General features: G+C 40.1%; 1 non-coding gene across 1 annotated transcript; it reads left to right on the top strand.

Moving 5' to 3' along the window:
• Nucleotides 1–4,260: 4,260 nt before the first annotated feature.
• On the top strand, nt 4,261–4,364 carry LOC112753195 (small nucleolar RNA R71). The gene has a single exon (XR_003177589.1). It is a non-coding gene; the product is annotated as a small nucleolar RNA R71 (small nucleolar RNA).
• The last annotated feature ends 14,899 nt before the right edge of the window (nt 4,365–19,263 follow it).

The raw sequence follows: 19,263 nt of genomic DNA, 5'->3' as shown, positions 1-19,263 counted from the left end.
CTAGCTCCAGTGGTAAGTGACAAGCTTTCCCATAAACCAGTTCATAAGGGGACATCCCAAGTGGTGTTTTGAATGCTGTTCTGTATGCCCAAAGAGCATCATCCAGCTTTTTCGACCAATCCTTTCTTGATGCACCCACAGTCTTTTCCAGAATCCTCTTTAGCTCTCTGTTGGATATCTCAGTTTGTCCACTTGTTTGGGGATGATATGGTGTAGCTACCTTATGTTTTACCCCATATCGTAGGAGAAGAGCTTCTAGTGGTTTGTTACAAAAATGGCTCCCTCCATCACTGATGAGTGCTCGTGGGACTCCAAACCGGCTAAAGATATTCTTCCTGAGGAAGTTCATGACAACCTTGTTATCATTTGTTGGCGTTGCAATAGCCTCTATCCACTTGGAGACGTAATCTACTGCCACCAAAATGTAATTGTTTGCATATGAGGTTGGGAATGGTCCCATGAAATCAATTCCCCACACATCAAACAGTTCCAGTTCCAAGATGAAATTCTGTGGCATCTCATTTCGTTTGGGTAAGTTTCCATATCTTTGGCATTCATTGCAGCTCCTTACTAGTTCTTTTGCATCTTTAAAAAGGGTGGGCCAAAAGAATCCGCTTTGTAACACTTTTGCTGCAGTTCTGTCTCCTCTAAAGTGTCCTCCATAACATGAGCCATGGCAGTTCCATAGGACCTCTCGTCCTTCTCCTTCTGAAACACATCTTCTAAGGATCCCATCTGAACACTTCTTGAAGAGATATGGCTCATCCCAGACAAAGTATTTTGCATCATTCATGAGCTTCTTTTTTTATGTTTATTTATCTCTGGAGGTAATGCTCCAGATGCCTTGAAGTTGGCAATGTCTGCGAACCATGGTGCTTTGTGAATTGTCATCAACTGCTCATCCGGGAAGAGCTCGTTTACACTTGTATCATGTGCTCCACCTGTATCATGAGGGATCCTGGATAGGTGATCTGCTACCTTGTTTTCCACTCCCTTCTTGTCTCTAATTTCAATATTGAATTCCTGCAACAATAAGATCCATCTTATTAGTCTTAGTTTTGATTCTTGCTTGGCAAACAAATATTTAAGTGCTCTGTGATCTGTAAAAATAATCACTTTAGCACCAATGAGGTATGATCTAAACTTGTCAAATGCAAAAACTATTGCTAGTAACTCCTTTTCAGTAGTGGTATAATTTCTTTGAGTATCATTAAGAACTTTGCTAGCATAGTATATCACATGGACTAAGTTGTCTTTTCTCTGTCCTAACACTGCCCCAACTGCAAAATCAGATGCATCACACATCAATTCAAATGGTAAATTCCAATCAGGTGGGGAAATGATAGGAGCAGACGACAACCTCATTTTCAAATTTTCAAAGGCTAACATGCATGTTTCATCAAAGATGAATGGTGTATCAGATATAAGGAGATTGCTTAAGGGCTTGGCTATCTTTGAAAAATCTTTAATAAATCTTCTGTAAAAACCAGCATGCCCCAAAAAATTCCTAATTGCCCTGACATCACTGGGTGGAGGCAGTTTTTCAATGAGTTCTACTTTAGCTCTGTCAACCTCAATGCCTTGGTTAGAAACCTTGTGACCCAGGACTATTCCTCCTGTCACCATAAAGTGGCATTTCTCCCAGTTCAAGACCAAATTCGTCTCTTGGCATCTTTTCAATACCAAGGCGAGGTGATGTAGACAACTAGGGAAGGAATCTCCGAATACCGAGAAATCATCCATAAAAACTTCAATGAATTTTTCTATCATATCTGAAAAGATAGAAAGCATGCAGCGTTGGAAAGTTGCAGGTGCATTACATAACCCAAATGGCATGCGCCTGTAGGCAAACACTCCATATGGGCAAGTGAATGAGGTTTTCTCTTGATCTCTGGGATCAACCACTATTTGGTTGTATCCTGAATAACCGTCGAGAAAACAATAATATGCGTGCCCTGCAAGTCTTTCCAACATCTGATCCATGAATGAAAGGTGAAATGATCTTTTCGTGTAGTCTCATTGAGCTTCCTGTAGTCTATGTACATCCGCCATCCTGTGACTGTCCTTGTAGGAATTAATTCGTTCTTCTCATTAGGAACCATGGTGATTCCTCCTTTTTTTTGGGATAACATGCACGGGGCTAACCCACGGGCTGTCTGAGATTGGGTAGATCACCCCTCCCTGCCATAACTTCATAACTTCTTTCTGTACTACTTCCTTCATAATAGGGTTCAACCTCCTTTGGGATTGAATGGATGGTTTGGCATCATCTTCCAACAGTATCTTGTGCATGCATATGGCTGAACTTATCCCCTTTAGGTCAGCAAGAGTCCAACCAATGGCGTCTTTGTGTTGTCGCAGTACTTTGAGCAATTCTTCCTCTTGATCTCGGCTGAGGCATGAACTTATGATCACTGGGTAACTTTCGTGTTCTCCTAAGTATGCATATTTGAGAGTGGGTGGTAGTGCTTTAAGTTCAAGTTTGGGTGCTTCTGACTTTTCGTTTTCTTCCTTTGGTGCACCTTGTATATGAATCTCTGCTGTTGCAACCTCTTCACTTGATTCAGATTCCTCATCTACCAATCTCTCAGGTTCTTCAGGTTCTTCTTCTTCAAAATTCTCTTGCACTTCCTCCTCAAGTACATCTAACCTCATGCATTCCCCCAATTGTTCTGGTGGGTAACTCATGGCCTTGAACACATTGAATGTCATCTCTTCATTGTGTAGTCTTAAGGTAAGATCACCTTTTTGGACATCAATGACAGCTCCAGCAGTGGCCAAGAACGGTCTTTCCAGGATGATGGAAGCCTTGGCTTCCTCCTGCATGTCCAGCACTACAAAGTCTGCTGGGAAGATAAAATCTCCCACTTTCACCAGCAAATCTTCTACGACGCCATGCGTGAACTTGAACGACCTGTCAGCCAACTGTAGGGCCATTTTTGTTGGTTTAGCCTCCTCTATCATCATCTTCCTCATCATAGCTACTAACATCAAGTTGATGCTGGCTCCTAAGTCACAAAGGGCTTTCTCCACTGTGATTTCCCCTATAATGCAAGGGATCTGAAAACTCCCAGGATCCTTCAATTTCTGGGGCAGTTTGTGCTGAATGATAGCACTACACTCTTCTGTTAGTATCACAGTCTCGTTGTTCTTCCAACTTCTTTTCTTAGTCATGAGCTCCTTCAAGAACTTGGCGTAGAGTGGCATTTCTTCTATTGCTTCAACAAAGGGTATGTTCATTTGTAGCTTCTTGAAGATTTCCAAAAATCTCGAAAACTGATTGTCATCTCCCTTCTTCTTTAGTTGCTGAGGGTATGGGACTCTTGGGATGTCTGGTTTCAGCACTCCTTCCCTTTTTTGTGAACTCAAAGTCAGAACTTGAACTTCGTCCTGCTCTTCTTGTGGTTTCTGGGGGGTTTCCTTCAGTTCCTCCCACTCCGAAGGGTGATAGCCTGACACTCCTCCCTTTTGGTTGAGTTAGTTTTACTGTGAAGGTTGTGGCTGGGAATTTGCTTGAATAAATAGCCAATTTGTGTCTCAAGCTTCTTGATGGCAGCATCCTGATTTTGCATATTTGACTGCACTTCCTCTCTGAATGCTTTACTGTCTTGGATATCCTTGCATATGCCTTCAAGTAGATTTTGAATCCTTGAGATTCTTTCATCAAATGATGATAGGTCAGGTTGAGAAGGGTTGTTCTGGCCTTGATATGAATGTGGAGAGGTGTTGTTATTGGGATGTTGATATGGTCTAGATGTGAAATTGTTTGGATTTGAGCGTCTTTGATCCAGGCTTTGGTCTTGTTGATTTCCCCACCCAAAGTTTGGGTGATTCCTCCATCCAGGGTTGTAATTCTTGGAGTAAGGATCATGGTTCTGCCCAGATGAATTCCCAATGTAGTTGGCTTGCTCCTGACTACCCTCTGCTTCTTTATTCACTCCTTCTTGGGTTGTTGATGAAGTGGAGATTGCTACCACTTGGTTCCTCTCCATCTTCTTGGTGAGGTCAGCCAGCTGTTGGGTAATGAGCTTGTTTTGGGCCAACTGAGTATCTACATTGTTTAGCTCCATAACTCCTCTTGTGTTCCCTCTTTCGGAAGCATAGAAGTAGTCGTTCTCTGCTACTGTTTCAATGACATCTATAGCCTCCTCAATGGTTTTCTTCTTGTTCAAAGATCCTCCGGATGAATGGTCTACGGCCTTCTTTGACTCATAAGAGAGCCCTTCATAGAAAATGTGCAGCTGCACCCATTCGTTAAACATGTCAGGTGGACACCTCCTTGTTATGTCTTTAAACCTCTCCCATGCTTCATATAGAGTCTCACCATCTTGTTGCCTGAAGGTTTGGACTTCAGCTCTCAGCCTATTGATTCTTTGAGGAGGGTAAAATCTTGCTAAGAATTTGTTCACCACGTCTTCCCAAGTTGTCAAGCTTTCCCTTGGAAAAGATTCCAGCCACTTGGCTGCCTTATTCCTGAGTGAGAATGGAAATAAAAGCAGTCTATAGGTGTCAGGATGAACACCATTAGACTTCACTGTGTCACATATTCTCAGGAAGGTGGTTAAATGTTGATTTGGGTCCTCTTGGACACTTCCTCCGAACGAACAATTGTTCTGCACAAGGGTGATGAGCTGTGGCTTCAGTTCAAAATTGTTGGCATGGATGGTTGGCTTTTGAATGCTACTTCCATAGTTTCCTGGGTTTGGATTGATATAAGAGCCTAAAACTCTTCTATCCTCCCCAGTATGATTTTCTCGACCACACTTCCGCCATGGTTGTGAGCCTCTTCTTCATGATGGTTTTCCATGTTTTCTTCCATATTTAGTTCAAAGTATTCCTCAAAGTGTTCCTCCTCTTCTTCAGCACCAACTACACGTTTGTCTCTTGCCTCCCTCCTTAGTCTAAGGAAGGTTCTCTCAGGTTCAGAATCAAAGGAAGTTGAAGCCCCGCTTCTTCTCCCTGTCATAAAACCAACAAGTACAAGCAAAGAGAATAGGTGCAAAAAGTATATCTGTCAGAATTTCTGTTAGTGTGAGTGATGCAATATATCAAAAAGTTAGTGGGTTAGTGAGATGAAATGTAAATAACAGAAAAAAAGTAGGGGGAAGGGAAGAAATTAACTAAAACAGGAAGTAAATAACTCAAACAGAAATTTAAATCAAACAAAAATAAAATGCTCAATCTAGTTATCCTCCAATCTAATCATTGTTGATGCACAATCAATCCCCGTCAACGGGGCCATAAACTTGATGCACGAAAAACTTGTCTCATAACAAATTTCCTTCGGCAAGTGTACCGAATTTGTCGTCAAGTAAAAACTCACAATAGAGTGAGGTCGAATCCCACAAGGATTGATTGATCAAGCAACTTTAATTAGAGGAATGTTCTAGTTGAGCGAATCAGAAATTGAGTTGTGAATTGTAGAAAGTTAAATGCGGGAAAGTAAAAGACAGAAAGTAAATTGCAGAATCTTAAATGGGAATGGGGGAATTGCTCATAAATGTAAATGACAGAAATTAAAGAGAATTGGTAAGATCAGAAATGGGGAGTTCATTGGGCTTAGGAGATGTTGCATTCTCCGGATCAATCTCATTTACATCTCTTCCTCAATCAATGCACTCGTTGATCTCCTTGGCAATCTTAAGTGATTGAATTACAATTTCTTGTAATTCAATCTCTCAAATTTTGATCAATAGCCAATTCCTTGGTCAATTGCTCATGAGAAGAGATGAAGTATGGTCACTGATTATACCACATGCATTTCCCAAATCAAGCATTGAGAGGATTATAGTCACATATCCATCCAAACCCAATTTGGTCCAGCATGAGAAAGCATTTCTAGCTTGATCTCTTCATTCCTCTTCTAAGGTTTAGAAGAGATCCAAGTGTGAATAGTTTCTTTTCCAAGATAACTACCCAATTGGATGAAGATCGAAAGCTTTCAAGTAAAATCAAGAGAAAAGATAGAAGAAGAATAATGAAAACTAGTATTGATCCATCAAATTACAACAGAGCTCCCTAACCCAATGAAAGGGGTTTAGTTGTTCATAGCTCTAGAAAATGAAAACAAAGATGGAGAATACATTATGAAAACTAGAAGAGCAAAGAAAGTAAAATACAGGAAGTAGTTCTATGCTATTTTCCAACTCCCAGCAACTCCCCAAAATAATTCAAAGCTATTCCTATATATACTACTATTCTCATCTTCTAGTTGGCTCTTCAAGTCTTGGGCCTTTGGATCTTGAGTTTGAAGCAGTTCTCTTCTTCATTTGGGCTTGGCTGTACTTGCAGAGAGAAAGTGTGAAGTGGGCAGAGATTTTAGCTCAGGATGTTAGGGTTGTTAACGTTTAGTGAAAATATGAGTTCGAGAACGTTAGTGACAATCAACTTTCTCACTAACGTTCCTAAGTAAAATCCACGTTAACCTCAATGTTAGTGGCACAAACGTTGTCACCAACGTTGCCTCTAGGTCCTTCGCACACGTTATTGGGACTTAACTTTCCCAATAACGTCGAAAAGCCCCCATTGCTCCTACGTTAGAGCCCACGTTAACTTAGTTAACGTGGCTCTTTAACGTGGGCTTGCCATCCTTCGAGAATGTTAGTGACATTCAACATTGTCACTAACGTTCCAATGTGCCCCCATGTCTCACGTTAGAATCCACGTTAACTAGGTTAACGTGGCTTATAACGTGGCCATACTTAGCCATCCCCAACGTTAGTGACAATGTTAAGTGTCACTAACGTTGGCTCATCATTCCTCATCCACGTTAGCTTCCACGTTAACTAAGTTAACGTGGGAGTTAACGTGACTCATAGTGGCTTCTGTGGCTCCTTCCAACGTTAGTGACAATGTTGAGTGTCACTAACGTTGGCCATCACCTTCTTCTCTCACGTTAGCCTCTACGTTAACTAAGTTAACGTGGAAGTTAACGTGGCTCCTTGGGGTTGTGTGGTTGCTTCCAACGTTAGTGGCAATGTTGGGTGTCACTAACGTTGTCGACCACTCTTGCCTCTTCACGTTAGCTTCCACGATAACCAAGTTAACGTGGGAGTTAACGTGGCATTGTGCACTTAGGCCAACGTTAGTGACAATGTTGAATGTCACTAACGTTTGCTTCCTTTCCCCTTTTTAACGTTAGAGGCCACGTTAACTAAGTTAACGTGGCCACTTGTGAGCATTGGCCAACGTTAGTGATAATGTTAAGTGTCATTAACGTTGGCTCAAATTCCCTTCTTCACATTAGAGTTCACGTTAACTTAGTTAACGTGACTCTTAACGTGGGTAATGATGGCTTCGAGAGCATCATTGGCAGTCACTTTTCTCATTAACTTTGCAAGTTACCTCCCATTCCTTGCTTCCTTTGGTCTTGAAATCAGGCAATAGAGTGCATCAAAGTTCTAGTCCAAGTCATGGGTAATGCAGAATACAATTTGTCACTAAACTCATGCAAAATCCTCATGAAATCATGTAAAATGCACAATGTATGCTTGAATCAAGGTGTAAGTGAATATCTACCCAAAACTAGCTTATTTCCTAAGAAAATGCATGCAACTATCCTAAAAACAGTAAAGAAAAGGTTAGTGAAATTGGCCAAAATGCCCTGGCATCACAACACCAAACTTAAAGCTTGCTTGTCCCTAAGCAAGTACTGGAACAAGAGAATGATGAATGGGATACCAAGAGAAATGAGTCATTCTTGTGGAAGTCAAGTCCCTGGTTTTATGGTGGTTTCATGCATAGCAACTTAGGTTCATTCCTGGCTTTCAGACCTTTATCATATCCTAGAATACTCACTATGATTGCATCCCATGAAACTTTTATTTATTGATCCTTTTGTTGTTATTTTAGGGCTTATTTGTGTTCTTAGGCTAAGTGTTCTGTAAGGGGGCAACTCTTTAAGATAAGCTTTTAGCCAACATTCCCGAACCAGTTGGTTCAAGGTGCTAGGTGTTGAGACACCCCTAAGGACTTACTCCCTCAAGTCTCTCCCCCATACATACACACCACAGGCATATAGTTTATTCATTTTCTTTTCTTGAGGCCTTGGTGTCCAGCACCTCTTTGGGTTACTAAATGTTCTGTGGTGAGGGTTACTATTGATAGTGGACTTTCAGCTGATAATCCCGAGTTAGTTAACCCAAGTTACCAAGTGATAAGGCACCCCTAAGAGCTTATTCATCCAAGTAGATCCCTCACACAGGAACACCACAGACACATCCCTCAAGATTTAAAACCATTGGTGCCTAGCCTTATTGCTTAGTATTTTTCTTTTATTCCTCAACTTTGATTGTTCTTTCCCTTTTTCTTATTAGGATCTTCTTATTTATCTAGTCTCATGGGGTGTGTCTCAAGTATAGTATTCATGACAGATAGTTGTCTTCCCACCTTATGGTTGAACCAACTTAGCTAACTTATGATCACACCAAAAACTCAGGAATGCACTTCCATATTATGAACTCCACTCTGGTCTTTTTAAAAACACACTCATTCTCTTTTTCATCTGATTTAAAGGGACAAACATACAAGTAAGCACGGTAAAGATGCAGTGACATAAGGACTAGATATCATAAACCTCTTCAACAAGAACTTAAAAGAAGGAATTTAGAAATGTTTAAACTGAAATGGAAGCAAGTTCTATTTCATACAAGATCTTCCTTATTTAAAGCATAGAGAAAGATGGACTAAAGAAGGAACTCCACCACCTTTTACTCTTGTGGATGTCCATGCTCTCCTTCTTGATTGCTTGTGCTCCCACTTCCCTTGCCTTTTCCAAGCAGCTTCTTCCAGAGACCACCATCTTCTATCTTCTTGTTGGCTCATCCAGTTCAATATTTGCTCTTGTCCTTCTATATGTCTCATCCCCAAATCGTCAATAGCTCTTAGAAGATGATTCATATTCAGATCGGCTGGGTAAGGATGCTCTCCCTGTTGATATTCTTCCTGATGAGACTCCTCTTGGTGAGTTCCTTCCCTTGCTTTTAGTTTCCCTATTTGTGGCCTTCTTTGTTGCTGAGCAGGTGTAGTATAGGCCATACGCTGGGTTATCATTAGCCTCCCTGGGTTAACCCAATCTGGATTACTATCCTCAAAGACCACCTTGGCCTTTGTGCACAATCGGAGAATGGTGCTGGGGTACCAAAGCCTGGCACCTGATTCAAGCTTCTCAGCTGAATCTTGAATTCCCTCAGCTATAAGTTCATGCACGTTGATTTCTCCACCTTGTACTAGGCAATGTACCATAGTTGCTAGATTAATATTTACCTTTGAATTATTTGCAACTGGGAGAATAGACCTCCTCACGAGTTCAAACCACCCCTTGGCTTCTGGACTAAGGTCTCCCCTCTTGATGAAACGGGGTCTCCCATCTCCATACCTCTCCCAGTCAGCTGCTATAACACAGATGTCAGTCACTATCTCAGTGAGCTCATCATTGTCTTGTGGTATGCGAAATTGCTACTCAGGTTGTGAATTGTTGTTCGAAATTGATTCCCTGGCAATGGCACCAAAAACGGATGCATAGGACCATGCTCTAAACATATCTTCACAACTTCGCATAACTAACCAGCAAGTGCACTGGGTCATCCAAGTAATACCTTACGTGAGTAAGGGTCGAATCCCACGGAGATTGTCGGTATGAAGCAAGCTATGGTCACCTTGTAAATCTCAGTCAGGCAGATATAAAATAGGAATGGGGTTTTTGAAAATAATATAATAAAATAGGGATAGAAATACTTATGTAATTCATTGGTGAGAATTTCAGATAAGCGAATGAAGATGCTTTCGTTCCTCTGAACCTCTGCTTTCCTGCTATCTTCATCCAATCAGTCTTACTCCTTTCCATGGCTGGCTTTATGTGATACATCACCATTGTCAATGGCTACTTTCGATCTTCTCTCGGAAAAATGATCCAAATGCCCTGTCACGACACGGCTAATCGTCTGGAGGCATCACCCTTGTCAATGGCTTCATCTTATCCTCTCAGTGAAAATGGTCAATGCACCCTGTCACGGCACGGCTATTCATCTGTCGGTTCTCGATCATGCTGGAATAGGATTTACTATCCTTTTGCGTCTGTCACTAACGCCCCGCAATCGCGAGTTTGGAGCTCGTCACTGTCATCCAATCATTGAATCCTACTCGGAATACCACAGACAAGGTTTAGACCTTCCGGATTCTCTTGAATGCCGCCATCATTCTAGCTTACACCACGAAGATTCTGGTTAGGAGATCTAAGAGATACTCATTCAGTCTAAGGTAGAACTGAAGTGGTTGTCATGCACGCGTTCATAGGGAATGATGATGATTGTCACGTTCATCACATTCAGATTGAAGTACGAATGAATATCTTAGAAGCAAAACAAGATGAATTGGATAGAAACAATAGTACTTTGCATTAATCTTTGAGGAACAGCAGAGCTCCACACCTTAATCTATGGAGTGTAGAAACTCTACCGTTAAAAATACATAAGTGAAAGTCCTGGCATGGCCGAGAGGCCAGCCCTCAAACGTGATCTAAGATAGCATACAACTGATCAAAGATACCTAATACAATAGTAAAAGGTCCTATTTATAATAAACTAGCTACTAGGGTTTACAGAAGTAAGTAATTGATGCATAAATCCACTTTCGGGGCCCACTTGGTGTGTGCTTGGGCTGAGCTTGAGTGTTGCACGTGTAGAGGTCCTTCTTGGAGTTGAACGCCTGGTTTTGATCCATTTCTGTCGTTCAACTCTGGTTTTGGCTCCTTTTCTGGCGCTGGACGCCAGATTTGGGCAGAGAGCTGGCGTTGAACACCGGTTTGCATCGTCTAAACTTGGCCAAAGTATGAACTATTATACATTTCGGGAAAGCCCTGGATGTCTACTTTCCAACGCAATTGGAATCGAGCCATTTCGAGTTCTGTAGCTCTAGAAAATCAACTTTGAGTGCAGGGAGGTCAGAATCCAACAGCATCAGCAGTCCTTCGTCAACCTCTGAATCTGATTTTTGCTCAAGTCCCTCAATTTCAGCCAGAAAATACTTGAAATCACAGAAAAACACACAAACTCATAGTAAAGTCCAGAAATGTGAATTTAACATAAAAACTAATGAAAACATCCCTAAAAGTAACTAGATCCTACTAAAAACATACTAAAAACAATGTCAAAAAGCGTATAAATTATCCGCTCATCACAACACCAAACTTAAATTGTTGCTTGTCCTCAAGCAACTGAAAATCAAATAGGATAAAAAGAAGAGAATATACTATAAATTCCAAACTATCAATGAAACATAGCTACAATTAAATGAGCGGGACTTATAGCTTTTTGCCACTTGAATAGTTTTGGCATCTCACTCTATCCATTGAGGTTCAGAATGATTGGCATCTATAGGAACTCAGAGTTCAGATAATGTTATTGATTCTCCTAGTTCAGTATGATGATTCTTGAACACAGCTTCTTTATGAGTCTTGGCCATGGCCCTAAGCACTTTGTTTTCCAGTATTACCACCGGATACATAAATGCCACAGACACATAATTGGGTGAACCTCATGTGCTTGTGACTCAGCTTTGCTAAAGTCCCCAATTAGAGGTGTCCAGGGTTCTTAAGCACACTCTTCTTTTGCTTTGGACTTTGACTTTAACCGCTCAGTCTCAAGTTTTCACTTGACACCTACACGCCACAAGCACATGGTCAGGGACAGCTTGGTATAGCCGCTTAGACCAGGATTTTATTCCTTTAGGCCCTCCTATCCACTGATGCTCAAAGCCTTGGGATCCTTTTTATTTGCCCTTGCCTTTTCGTTTTAAGGATTATTGGCTTTTTCTGCTTGCTTTTTCTTTCTATTTTTTTTCGCCTATTTATTTTTTTTTTCTGCAAGCTTTGTTCTTTGCTGCTTTTTCTTGCTTCAAGAATCATTTTTATGATTTTTCAGATTATCAAATAACATGTTTCCTAGTCATCATTATTTCAAGAGCCAACATATTTAACATTCTTAAACAACAACTTCAAAAGACATATGCACTGTTCAAGCATACATTCAGAAAACAAGAAGCATTGTCACCACATCAATATAATTAAACTAAGTTCAAGGATAAATTCGAAACTCATGTACTTCTTGTTCTTTTGAATTAAAACATTTTTCATTTAAGAGAGGTGATGGATTCATAGGACATTCATAACTTTAAGACATAGTTACTACTACTAATGATCATGTAATAAAGACACAAACATGGATAAGCACATAACATAGAAAACGAAAAACAGAGAAAGTAAGAACAAGGAATGAATCCACCTTAGTGATGGTGGTGTTTTCTTCTTGAGGAACCAATGATGTCCTTGTCTCTTCTATGTCTCTTCCTTGTCTTTGTTGCTCCTCCCTCATTGCTTTTTGATCTTCTCTAATTTCATGAAGGATGATGGAGTGCTCTTGATGTTCCACCCTTAGTTGTCCCATATTGGAACTCAATTCTCCTAGGGAGGTGTTGATTTGCTCCTAATAGTTTTGTGGAGGAAAGTGCATTTGAGGCATCTCCGGGATCTCATGGTGATGAGCTTCATACACCTCTTGAGCTCCATGAGTGGGCTCTCTTGCTTGCTCCATCTTTTTCTTAGTGATGGGCTTGTCCTCTTTGATGAGGATATCTCCCTCTATGTCAATCCCAGCTGAATTGCATAGGTGGAAAATGAGGTGAGGAAAGGCTAACCTTGCCATAGTGGAAGACTTGTCAGCCACCTTGTAGAGTTCTTGAGGTATAATCTCATGAACTTCCGCCTCTTCTCCAATCATGATGCTATGGATCATAATGGCCCGGTCTATAGTAACTTCAGACCGGTTGCTAGTGGGAATGATTGAGCATTGAATAAACTCCAACCATCCTCTAGCTACAGGCTTGAGGTCCAATCTTCTTAGTTGAACCGGCTTGCCTTTGGAGTCAATCTTCCATTGAGCTCCTTCTACACATATGTCCATAAGGACTTGGTCCAACCTTTGATTAAAGTTGACCCTTCTAGTGTAGGGGCGTTCATCTCCTTGCATCATGGGTAAGTTAAACGCCAATCTCACATTCTCCAGACTAAAATCTAAGTATTTCCCCCGAACCATTGTAACATAGTTCTTTGGATCCGGGTTCTTACTTTGATCATGGTTCTTGGTGATTCGTGCATTGGCATAGAACTCTTGAACCATTAGGATGCCGACTTGTTGGATGGGATTTGTTAGAACTTCCCAACCTCTTCTTTGAATTTCATGTCGGATCTCTGGATACTCATTTCTTTTGAGTTTGAAAGGGATCTCAGGGATCACCTTCTTCTTGGCCACAACATCATAGAAGTGGTCTTGATGGGCTTTGGAGATGAATCTTTCCATCTCCCATGACTCGGATGTGGAAGCTTTTGTCTTCCCTTTCCCCTTTCTAGAGGATTCTCCGGTCTTAGGTGCCATCAATGGTAATGGAAAAACAAAAAGCTTATGCTTTTACCACACCAAACTTAGAATTTTGCTCGCCCTCGAGCAATAAAAGAAAGAATAGATGAAGAAGAAGAAATGGAGGAGAGGGAGAGTGGGAAGTGTTTCGGCCAAGAAGGGTGTAGAGGGGTGTGTTGTGTGAATTTGATGAAGAATGGAGGGCTTTATATAGGGAAGGGGGGAAAGGTTTCAGCCATATGGGTAGGTTTGGGTGGGAAATTGGTTTTGAATTTTGAAGGTAGGTAGAGTTTATGAGGTAGGTTTATAGGGAAGAGTGGATGGATGTGAGTGGTGAAGAGGTGATGGGGAAGAGAGAGTGAGGTGATTGGTGAAGGGTTTTTTGGGGAAGAGTGTTTATGGGGATGTGTGAAAGAGAGTGGTGAGAAGAGGTGAGTGGAGGTAGGTGGGGATCCTGTGGGGTCCACAGATCCTGAGATGATCCTGTGGGGTCCACAGATCCTGAGGTGTTCAAGGATTTACACCCTTGCACCAAATTAGGTATGCAAAATGCCCTTGCACACAACTCTGGGTGTTCAGCGCCAGGTTGGTGCCCATTTTGGGCGTTCAACGCCCATTTGTTGCCATTTCTGGCGTTGAACGCCAGAACCATGCTTGTTCTGGGCGTTCAGCGCCAGAATGCTGCCCATTTTGGGCGTTCAGCGCCAGAACCATGCTCTGTTCTGGCGTTGAACGCCAGGCAGATGCTTCCTCCAGGGTGTGATTTTTCTTCTGCTGTTTTTGATTCCGTTTTCAATTTTTCCCTTTATTTTGTGACTCCACATGATCATGAACCTATAAAGACATATAACTAAGAAAAATATAGTTAGATAAATAAAAATTGGGTTGCCTCCCAACAAGCGCTTCTTTAATGTCAATAGCTTGACAGTGGGCTCTCATGGAGCCTCACAGATGTTCAGAGCATTGTTGAGACCCTCCAACACCAAACTTAGAGTTTGGATATGGGAGTTCAACACCAAACTTAGAGTTTGGTTGTGGCCTCCCAACACCAAACTTAGAGTTTGACTGTGGGGGCTTGGGTTGACTCTGCTTTGAGAGAAGCTTTTCATGCTTCTTCTCCATGGTTGCAGAGGGAGATCCTTGAGTTTTAAATACAAGGGAGTCCTCATTCCATTGAAGGACTAGTTCACCTCTGTCAACATCAATCACAGCTCTTGCTGTGGCCAGGAAAGGTCTTCCTAAGATGATGGATTCATCCTCTTCCTTTCCAGTATCCAGGACTATGAAATCAGCAGGGATGTAAAGGCCTTCAACCTTTACTAACATGTTCTCTACTTGTCCATATGCCTGTTTTCTTGAATTGTCTGCCATCTCTAATGAGATTTTGGTAGCTTGCACCCCATAGATTCCCAGTTTCTCTATTAAAGAGAAGGGCATGAGGTTTATCCCTAAACCAAGGTCACACAGAGCCTTAAAGATCCTGGTGCCTATGGTACAAGGTATTATGAACTTTCCAGGATCCTGTCTCTTCTGAGGCAATGTCAGTTGATCCAGATCACTTAGTTCATTGGTGAACAAGGGAGGTTCATCTTCCCAAGTTTCAATACCAAATAATTTGGCATTCAGCTTCATGATTGCACCAAGAAACTTGGCAGTTTGCTCTTCAGTAACATCCTCATTCTCTTTAGAAGAGGAGTACTCATCAGAGCTCATGAAGGGCATAAGGAGGTTCAATGGAATCTCTATGGTCTCTAGATGAGCCTCAGAGTCCTTTGGTTCCTCAGAGGGAAGCTCCTTATTGACCACTGGATGTCCCAGGAGGTCTTCCTCACTGGGATTCACGTCCTCCTCTCCCTCTTTGGGTTCGGCCACTGTGCTTATGTCAATGGCCTTGCACTCTCCTTTTGGATTCTCTTCTGTATCGCTTGGGAGAGTACTAGGAGGGATTTCAGTGATCCTTTTACTCAGCTGGCCCACTTGTGCTTCCAGATTTCTAATGGAAGATCTTGTTTTATTCATGAAACTTACAGTGGCCTTAGATAGATCAGAGACTAAGTTTGCTAAATTAGAAGTATTTTGTTCAGAGTTCTCTGTCTGTTGCTGATTGGATGATGGAAAAGGTTTATTATTGTTAAACCTGTTTCTTCCACCATTATTAAAGCCTTGTTGAGGCTTTTGATCCTTCCATGAGAAATTTGGATGATTTCTCCATGATGAGTTATAGGTGTTTCCATAAGGTTCACCTAAGTAATTCACCTCTGCTATTGCAGGGTTCTCAGGATCATAAGCTTCTTCTTCATAAGAAGCCTCTTGAGTACTGCTGGATGCAGCTTACATTCCATGCAGACTCTGATAGATTATATTGACTTGCTGAGTCAATATTTTATTCTGAGCCAATATGGCATTCAGAGTATCAACTTCAAGAACTCCCTTCTTCATAGGCGTCCCATTACTCACAGGATTCCTCTCAGAAGTGTACATGAACTGGTTATTAGCAACCATGTCAATGAGTTCTTGAGCTTCTGCAAGCGTTTTCTTTAGGTGAATGGATCCACCTGCAGAGGTATCTAATGACATCTTAGATAACTCAGACAGACCATCATAGAATATATCCAAGATGGTCCATTCTGAAAGCATGTTAGAAGGACACTTTTTGGTCAACTGTTTGTATCTTTCTCAAGCTTCATAGAGGGATTCATATTCTTTCTGTTTGAAGGTCTGAACATCTACTCTAAGCTTGCTCAGCTTTTGAGGAGGAAAGAACTTGGCTAAGAAAGTCGTGACCAGCTTATCCCAAGAGTTCAGGCTATCTTTAGGTTGAGAGTCCAACCATATTCTAGCTCTGTCTCTTACAGCAAAAGGGAAAATAATGAGCCTGTAGACTTCAGGATCTACTCCATTAGTCTTAACAATATCACATATCTGCAAGAATTCAGTTAAGAAATGAAAAGGATCTTCAGATGGAAGTCCATGAAACTTGCAGTTCTACTGCATCAGAGAAACTAATTGAGGTTTCAGCTCAAAGTTGTTTGCTCCAATGGCAGGAATGGAGATGCTTCTTCCATGTAAATTGGAATTAGGTGCAGTAAAGTCACCAAGCATCCTCCTTGCATTATTATTATTTTCGGATGCCATCTCCTCTTCCTGTTCGAAAATTTCTGAAAGGTTATCTCTGGATTGTTGTAATTTAGCTTCTCTTAATTTTCTCTTCAGAGTCCTTTCAGGTTCTGGATCTGCTTCAACAAGAATGTTCTTGTCCTTCCTCCTGCTCATATGACAAAGAAGAGGGCACAAAAAAATAATAATAAGAATATGGATTCTTTATACCACAGTATAGGGATCCCTTTGTGAGTGGAAGAAAAGAGGGAGACAAAGAATGTGATGTAAAGAAAGAAACACAACTGTGAAGAGGGCAGAGATGTGAGATGAGATGTTAGTAAATGAATAGATAAATAGAATAAGATGGGAGAGGGAGAATTTTCGAAAATAATTTTTGAAAAAGAGTTAGTGATTTTCGAAAATAGTTTTTGAAAAAGGTTAGTATTTTTTTTTTCGAAATTTTTTTTTTAAAATCAAAAATAAAAATAATTAGTTAATAAAAAAGAAATTTTTGAAAAAGAGGGAAGATATTTTCGAAAATTAGAGAGAGAGAGAGTTAGTTAGGTAGTTTTGAAAAAGATAGGAAACAAACAAAGAGTTAGTTAGTTAGTTGAAACAAATTTTGAAAAGATAAGAAGTTAGGAAGTTAGAAAAGATATTTTGAAATCAAATTTTTGAAAAAGATAAGATAAGAAGATATTTTGAAAAGATATGATTGAATTTATTTTTTTGAAAAAGATTTGATTTTTAAAATCACAATTAATGACTTGATTCATAAGAAATCACAAGATATGATTCTAGAACTTAAAGTTTGAATCTTTCTTAACAAGCAAGTAACAAACTTGAAATTTTTGAATCAAAACATTAATTGATTATGTTATTTTCGAAAATTTGATATAAAATTAAGAAAAAGGTTTTTGAAAAATATTTTTGGAATTTTCGAAAATAACTAAGAAGTTTGAAAAAGATTTGATTTTTGAAAAATATTTTGAAAAAGATGAGATTTTCAAATTAAAAATTTGATTTGACTCATAAGAAACAACTTGATTTTTAAAAATTTTTGAACAAGTCAATCCAAATTTTCGAATTTGATGAGAGAAAAAAAAAGGAAAGATATTTTTTTGATTTTTGAATTTTTTATGATGAAAGAGAAAAACACTAAAAAGATGCAATGCATGAAATTTTTAGATCAAAACATGTGATGCATGCAAGAATGCTATGAATGTCAAGATGAACACCAAGAACACTATGAATGTCAAGATGAACATCAAGAACATATTTTTGAAAAATTTTTAATGCAAAGAAAATATGCAAGACACCAAACTTAGAATTCTTTAATGCTTAGACACTAAGAATTCAAGAATGCATATGTAAAACAAGAAAAGACACAAAACATGAAAACATCAAGATCAAACAAGAAGACTTACCAAGAACAACTTGAAGATCATGAAGAACACTATGAATACATGGAAATTTTCAAAAAATGCAAGATGCATATGCAAGTGACACCAAACTTATGACATGACTCATGACTCAAACAAGAAACACAAAAAATATTTTTGATTTTTATGATTTTCTAATTTTTTTGGATTTTTTCGAAAATTATATGAAAAAGAAAAAATAAAGATTCCAAAATTTTTAACATGAATTCCAGGAATCTTGCATTCTTAGTCTAAAGCTTCAGTCCAGGGATTAGACATGGCTCACTAGCCAGCCAAGCTTTCAATGAAAGCTCCGGTCCAAAACACTAGACATGGCCAATGGCCAGCCAAGCTTCAGCATGTAAATCAGACATGACATGCCTGACATACCCTACAGTCGTATTGGACATGGCTTTACAACCAGCCATGCTTCATGAAACACTAGAATTCATTCTTAAAAATTCTGAAGAAAAATATATTTTTGAAAACACATTTTTTTTTTCGAAAACAGATGAGAAAATTTTTGAAACATTTTTGAAAAGTTTTTGAAAAGAAAACAAAAAGAAAATTACCTAATCTGAGCAACAGGATGAACCGTTAGTTGTCCAAACTCGAACAATCCCCGGCAACGGCGCCAAAAACTTGGTATGCAAAATTGCTACTCAGGTTGTGAATTGTTGTTCGAAATTGATTCCCTGGCAATGGCACCAAAAACGGATGCACAGGACCATGGTCTAAACATATCTTCACAACTTCGCATAACTAACCAGCAAGTGCACTGGGTCGTCCAAGTAATACCTTACGTGAGTAAGGGTCGAATCCCACGGAGATTGTCGGTATGAAGCAAGCTGTGGTCACCTTGTAAATCTCAGTCAGGTAGATATAAAATAGTAATGGGGTTTTCGAAAATAATATAATAAAATAGGGATAGAAATACTTATGTAATTCGTTGGTGAGAATTTCAGATAAGCGAATGGAGATGCTTTCGTTCCTCTGAACCTCTGCTTTCCTGCTATCTTCATCCAATCAGTTTTACTCCTTTCCATGGCTGGCTTTATGTGATACATCACCATTGTCAATGGCTACTTTCGGTCTTCTCTCGGGAAAATGATCCAAATGCCCTGTCACGGCACGGCTAATCGTCTGGAGGCATCACCCTTGTCAATGGCTTCATCTTATCCTCTCAGTGAAAATGGTCAACGCACCCTATCACGGCACGGCTATTCATCTGTCGGTTCTCGATCATGCTGGAATAGGATTTACTATCCTTTTGCGTCTGTCACTAACGCCCCGCAATCGCGAGTTTGGAGCTCGTCACTGTCATCCAATCGTTG

The sequence above is a fragment of the Arachis hypogaea genome, chromosome 15 (assembly GCF_003086295.3).
Source record: "Arachis hypogaea cultivar Tifrunner chromosome 15, arahy.Tifrunner.gnm2.J5K5, whole genome shotgun sequence".
In the NCBI taxonomy this organism is placed as follows: domain Eukaryota; kingdom Viridiplantae; phylum Streptophyta; class Magnoliopsida; order Fabales; family Fabaceae; genus Arachis; species Arachis hypogaea.
Note: the sequence above shows the minus strand (reverse complement) of the source record. Positions and strands in the feature narration are given on the sequence as shown.